The following is a 7461-nucleotide window of genomic DNA, read 5'->3' as shown; positions in this document are numbered from 1 at the left end:
TTGCTAAAGTTAAATTCCAGTATCATCATCACCAACTTCCTAAAAGCATGTTTTGTATTCAACGTTTAAAGATATAACAGGTTTTTCCAAAAAAAAAAATAATAATAATAAATAGCTCAAATGGTACCACGTTATTACACTCATATTTACTGAAATAATTAACGTAGGTGGATTGTTGTTAGTTTTTGTAAGTAAAACATTAATTTATTCAGCATTAAAAACAATGATATGCCGATTATTTTTTGCTACATTTTGATGCACACTAAAGCAGAGGCGTAGCATGGTTCAGTATTTAGATTTATCTCGATTCTACCTGTATGATTTAGATTTCGTTCCTTTAATAAATACGACAGAAAATGGGATAAAATTAACGTAAGAACTGCTGTTATATCCTTTGGGTATAAAACAACAAATACCAGAGTCATTAGGTTTGTAAATGCTAATGTTCAGCAAAAACACAAATTTAAGCATATAATCATATAAAAAATAAATTAAATCAAAGTTATAACAATGATGAGAATTAATTATTCCATATTCCAATGATCAAAAATAATTCTATTTACAAATATCATTAACGATCTTAATTTTTGATATAAATATCTATTTAATTTATTTATTTTACTTTTACTATAGATTTGGAATATTGTCATTTTAAAGTAATGAAATAGCAATATTCTATTGGTGCGAAACAGAACTAATTAAATTAAACTAAATTAATTATTGAAATTAGTCGACCATTTAACATATTTTATGAATATATTTCTATTTTATTCTCTATAAGATTTATTTATAAATTCTCTGTACAGTTTGTCGATATCTGAAACATTCATTTAAATAAAGGATTTTGAAATTACGGTGCACGCCTCTGTCAGTCGAAACCTTATAATTTTGAAACAGATAATTGTGTTGATGACGGTCTATAAATTAAAGAGTCCTGAGAATATTTCGTACGTTTAGATTTCTCCGAATTTAATTTTCTTACATATAATGAATGTAAATACCTAATTTTAACCGTTCCGCCCACTTTTCATGCCAAACGTTAACAACAAATACCAGTAAAAAAAAAAACAAAATAAAGAAAACAACACTTATGATTATTATTTTACAGCGTTTAGTATTTTACCCTACTTAAACCCCAATTATTGACAACGTTTATCAGAACCTAATGAAAACAATTATTATTATTACTGACTTTTCAAAATATGCTACAACACTTTTTAAGTGACATGCGACAAATTTTATCTTATTAATTATTTTTTCGTTACACGTTCGTCTAAAAAATCTGGACCTTTATCTTCATAGAACTTGTAACAAATTCTGACTTCACCGTTCTAATAACCAAAACTCAAGATCACACCGTTCGTACAAACATTGTCCACATTCACAAAAATGTGATTTTGTGTTAACTTTGAACCTTATTTGAAACGTTTCGTTCCATCCTCATTATGTGTATTAATTTAGTTCAGTTCAGGTCCTGTGATAGGGTAGAAAATCCTACAATTAAGTCATCTGATTCCAGCTATTTAGAAAGTAGAAAACCAAGCTGAGTACTATACACTGTAAATTTTCACGGTTATTAGTTCTAAAACAGCTTAAAGTAAGTATTTTCCTCGTAATTAAGTAGACTTCGAGTACTTGGAATTTTCAGAACAATATCGAAAACGCGATTTTGCAACTAGATTTTTAACTTGTGTCAATTTAGTTTATAGAATGTGTACCACTAATGCGTGTAAGAATTGTTTACTTAAATATGTACTTATAGTAAAAACCAAATTATCCATTTGGGCTAACGATCTGATAAAATATAGAAATTTGGACAGCTGAACTTAAAACGTGTGAAAAAAGATCAATTGCACAAATTCAAGCAGAACTTGTGAGTATAATACAAAATAAAGACAGTGTGTATTATTTTGTAAATAAAATTCTGCCATTAAGTTCTTCGTCGTGGATGGGTTGAATGATGTAATTAGATTTAAAAAAACGGTATTCAAATAATGATAAATTGCAGAAACGTTTGAAATAATTATGGCAAAAATAATTCAGCTGGCGCTACTTTAATAACACAAATTATAATAAATGGCAAGTTCCTACGCGTAATTTGCAAATATGTATACTGACATATAATTTAGTCCCTGATAGTAATGTTAATAAATCTAATAGACACCAAAATAACTTTTGAAGAATTATTCTAAAGGCCAGACTACTGAAGTATACATATATGTAGGAAAAAACCTTATAATATAAACTTTTGTAAAGATTAAAGTCTCAATAATCATAACATAACCAAATTATAAAAATTTTGTTTAGCAGAATAGTTCAGGATCCTTCACTTTGAAAACGCGGGAAACAGGTCAATTCCGAGTTCATCAGGCAATTCAATTCGGATGTGCGACATCAGAACTGTGTTTTGGGAAATACCAGCTATGTTGGAATTTACAGTACTTACACATCTCTAGCAGCACCAACGCTTGGAAATCCCGAACTTTGAATATTGTCCAGGCTGTCCAGGACTACTTTTCCTTACTGTATTAATCACGGTACCGATGGATTCCATATCATAATCATTGTAATAAACACAAATGAAGTATCAGTTTAATTTAATCCTAATGATTCTGAGGAAAACTATTTATGGGTACAACCATATATCGGGAATTTAATAATATTTCTGACTAGAAAGGACATCAACTTACTTATGCCGATGCTCTTAACTATATTTACACAACAGTCATAAGAGCAATCAAAGAGTTAAATAATGAACCGTCTTAGAACAATATACAGCAACCATCCAGAATATTTTTGTTACGAAAAAAAAACAATATTGAGACAAATGAATCTGTCAACGTAGATACTCGTATGTTCGCAACGAGTTTAGTTTTTGTATTTTTCTCATAGAAATCGTACTGACGATAATATACTGTTATACATAACAGTTGGATGTTTGAACAATTACATTCAAAAATTAATATTCCCAATTTCCAGTATGTTTTACTACATTTTTAGATTAACATCGTAACATAACATTTAAAAAATACAAATTTCCTAAGAAGCGACAAAAAAATCGCATAATACCATTTACCATCACATCGTATAAACAGGACTTTCAATTAATTAAAAGTAAATATTCAGCTATCAAAAATTACATAAAAGCTTGTGAAAAATTCCAGAAAATAAAAGCTCAAAATGTCAGTGATAGTAGCAATATCTTCTAAACCCTTTAAAAAAATGCCATTGCATATCACAGATCACCCAAAAATGGCAACATTTTAACCATTACGTTAATTTGACTAAACTCGGCAATCGCCATATGAACGCGAAATTTGAAAATTTTATATGTCAATACACTACATCCACTATAAGTTTCAGTAACCAAAGAAACCATAAGGTTTACGAACAAACTATTGAAAAAGTTTAAATTTTTCTCCATAAAAAAATCGCACAGTTTAAGTTACCACCTTCATACACAAGTTTTCTTATCACAGGCGCGAATGATAATTTTGCCAAATGCGATATTTGCGTGCAAACAATACAACGCCACACACGGTAACCAAGTTGACTCCTTTTGACATGAATTCCGATCAACCCGTAGTTCTACCATTATGTCGTTATGTGTAAAAATATTTCCCCAAGTCTTTTACATTTATGGTGACTGCTCAATTGAATTAAACTTCAAATTACAACACTATTGTGATGGTGAAAAAAATATATCTTTTCTCAAATTTACTTGTAACTTTTGCCGGAAATTCATATAGATTATTTTTTGTTATTATTTTTGAAATGTTTATTGTTTTTAAAAGGCGGTGATTTGAATTTATATCAGATTATAAATAAAATATTTTTTTTCCTACATAGGAAAACAGTTTAAAATAACTGACAAATCAAATAGGTATATGTAATTCCCAGACAAAAATACCATACTCTTAAGTTGGTCATATAACTAATATTTGAACTGGACTGTTGATTGTTGGTACACCACACCGGATTTGCGTATTCAGATTTAATTAGTAGGTATGTTCTTTGCGGTAGTTACAGGTAATGATCATGCAAAAAAATAACTATAATCAGAAATAATTCGACAACACAAAAGTAACATTTTAGTACTACAAATTGTTACTGTTTGAAAAATGTTCATGTATTTTCTTAGAAACCTGAGAGGTGAGAGCCGAGTTAAAAATAAAATGTGTAGGGAAATAGGTAATAAAGTAGGCAACCAATAAAATATTTTATTGTCCGATGTCTTCAATATGAGTTGCCGACATTCGGAGTTAGTTTGCAAAATAATCGTAGAATCTCACTATAGCTATCTCGGCCTATTCAAAGTCACTTAAAACACTTTTTCGCACTAGCTATTAAAAGCCACTCACACCGGTTATCACTGTCTGGTTTAAATGAAGACATTCGTTTACCATTTTAAGCGATTGTCGGATTTCATAGCAGATTCGTTTGATAATAATGTTTAAATGGATAACCATTAACCACTGAATAAAACTGATACAAGTGAAGTAGAAAACATTAAACATTTATTATTCGTTCCTACAGCTCTACAAGAAATTGTCGAAACATTATAAACAGAACGCCCTCACTACAACGCCTTACAGTACTTTTAAGAGCGTATTTTTGAATTCTTTTTTTTTTCGGAAAGATTAACATATTTATGTTTATAATGCAACACGATCAACTTATAAATTTCAAAGAAATTAAGCAGACATTTTCTGAATTATAAAAAAATCGCGATATCAAAAATAGGATCTGGGACCTTTCACATTTAAAGAGGACGATCTAGCTAATTTCGAATAATGACAGGTACCGAGTGCTCTTAATGTTTGTGATTTTTTTGTAATGTTGGCAACAGATTTAAAATTTTATGATGGCATACCTGATTGTCAAAGTGATATTTAAGACACCAAGTTACTAGCACCCATCGGCTTAACCAATCAACACTTACTCATGTCAAAATTGACACAAAAATTTGTTTCAATCACTAATAATCACCCGGTAGGAACAACGTGGCTATTTTCTATTTATAGAGCAACTCTACTCGTAAAACGTTAGTACAGTGAAAAAATAATATCAAACCATAATAAAAATATGAAAGCAAAAAACTTAGGTTCTCCATTAAAAACAAATGTCTGTAACGGCATAACTCCGACCTTCAATGTTGTCGCCCGTGGACAAAATAACGTCGGCGTCGCTCGATAAATTCCAGTGTTTTTAATAAATTCCATTCCTGAATTTTTTATCGCATTTACACACTTATTTGTCACTCAGTAAGTGCAGGTCAATCCTATCAATCCCAATAATAAATTATCAGTACCCAATAAAACCCTATAAAAAGATCTCGTAAACCCAAATCACCACGAAATAGCAAAAAGAACCGTGACGGTATTATTATAATGGTTTGAACTAAACATAATAAAATAACACAATATTACTGAAAAAAAAAAGATCCAAAGTTATTCAGACAGAATTTGTCTCGCCTCTGAGCCATGATCAGTTTTGCATGTATTTTATAGCGTATTCTTCCATCCTTCAATAGAAATTCGTTAAATATTCACAGAAATAAACATTTTATTGATTTTAGTTTTAATATAATCTACTGTACTGAAGTTACTGCTCTATGAATTTCAGGGAAATAAATTAAATGGACATTTTTTAAATAAAAAAAAAACGGAAATGTTATTTTTTTAATAACCCCTTATATGTTAAAATAAAAATAACGGTAAGTTATTAAAAAATAGCTAAAAAATCATAATTTCCTGTGTTTCAAGTGACATTTTCTTAATAAAATTTTGCAATAACGTCATTAACTTTTGTGGAATAAAAATTTGGAGCCAGATTTACTTAACAAAATACTGTGATGGCATCATCAAATTTTTAGCTTATATTTGGAAATAAAAACATCACATAAACAACAACTGTTTAAAAGGAGTTCAAAACAGCATGTTTAAAATTAAAACGCAAATAAAAGTATTCAGTAATAACCTCTTTGGTAAACATACCTACTATATATAGATACTAAATAACTACCTTAATTCCATTCCCACCGACATCGTTGCATCTGATTTCATCCAAAATCTCCAAAAAAAGTTGGACACTCACCTTACGTAGTAAACAAATAATCCTATTGATCCTTTGATTTGCCCAAAAATGGTTGTCTTCAATTCTTTTATTTATAAGCTTCATCTAAGCATTTGCGATCAAGCTAAACAGTGTGAATACACTCATTTTATCTGAATTCAGGGGTTTATACTATTAGGAAAATTTTTTCAAATGTCTCCCAATAAAATCGAATCCAGTAATTCACAGTTAAACTCAATGAAAGGAACAGAATCATCCAGATAAGAGAAAAAACGGACACGACGGTGATGACATCATATTCAAAGCCGCACAATCAGGCGAAAAGGGTAAAACAGTTGTTGAGTTGTGGTTACAACGACAATAGCTGATGTACACTATCAGGTAAACAATAACAAAAGTGAGCAAAAAAATTGGTCTAAAGAGTTTAGACAGTACTTCCCTCGCTGTCGGAAACTTGACGACTGCATGCCTATTGTGTTTTTTTTCTCATTACATTTTTGTAGTGGGAATTTAAAAAAAAATTGCGATGACGTCATCAACATTTTTGCAAGGACACGTATATCAGTTGGGATAGATGTAGTGTAATACTAAGAATAAAATTATTATATTCTCAAATTTTCGGGAAAATGAATTGGGTCGTTTGAATATTGATTTGTAATAATCAATAAAATAACGAAACAATTTACTCACGTATACCTACGTATCAGAGGCAACTGAAAATCGTGTATGTATAAACATTGTTAATTTAAGATGACAGGCGTAACAGCATACGTGAGAGCCAAACACAGAAACTGTAAACAAAACGACCGTCGGTTTTATTGCTTCGACTTCCGCTTATTATATAAAACATTGGGTTTTATTTTAATTCTTGACGGTGAAATTCACAATTGGTTGATTATAAACATGTCTATTTCACATTCGCGGAATCAAGTGAACGCATAAAACAAATGCAGGTCTGTAATGTTAAAGTCGATGTAAATAAGCGTGCTACCCTTATGTTTCAACCGAGTTTTTCCTTTAACAAATTTTGTGTCTACCAAATTGGGTTGGTTGGGGTGTAATACTAATAATAAGTGTTGCCTTTAATTTAATCAATAAAATAAATTGACTTCATTAATTTTTTTGAACCACCTCTTAAGAAAATCTAAAAAATATGAATGGAATGATAAATCACAAGTACAAACTCATCATATTTTTTGCATTTTAGATAGGATTTATTCAGCAAAATTTAAGGGTGACGTCATCAATTTTTTTAGGAGGGATGAACAAATACATTTTGAACAAAAGTTTACCATGCTTATAATAACTTTAAAATATTCCCAAGATTTCAAAGCATTCGGTTTTGTAATTCCTGATTAAATCGATAAAATAAATTCACGCCTTCAT

The sequence above is a fragment of the Zophobas morio genome, unplaced genomic scaffold, assembly GCF_036711695.1.
Source record: "Zophobas morio isolate AGI-343-1 ecotype UQ-CSIRO unplaced genomic scaffold, CSIRO_AGI_Zmor_V1 ptg000014l, whole genome shotgun sequence".
Classification (NCBI taxonomy): domain Eukaryota; kingdom Metazoa; phylum Arthropoda; class Insecta; order Coleoptera; family Tenebrionidae; genus Zophobas; species Zophobas morio.
The sequence above is the reverse complement of the archived record's forward strand: the minus strand, read 5'-3'. Positions refer to the sequence as shown.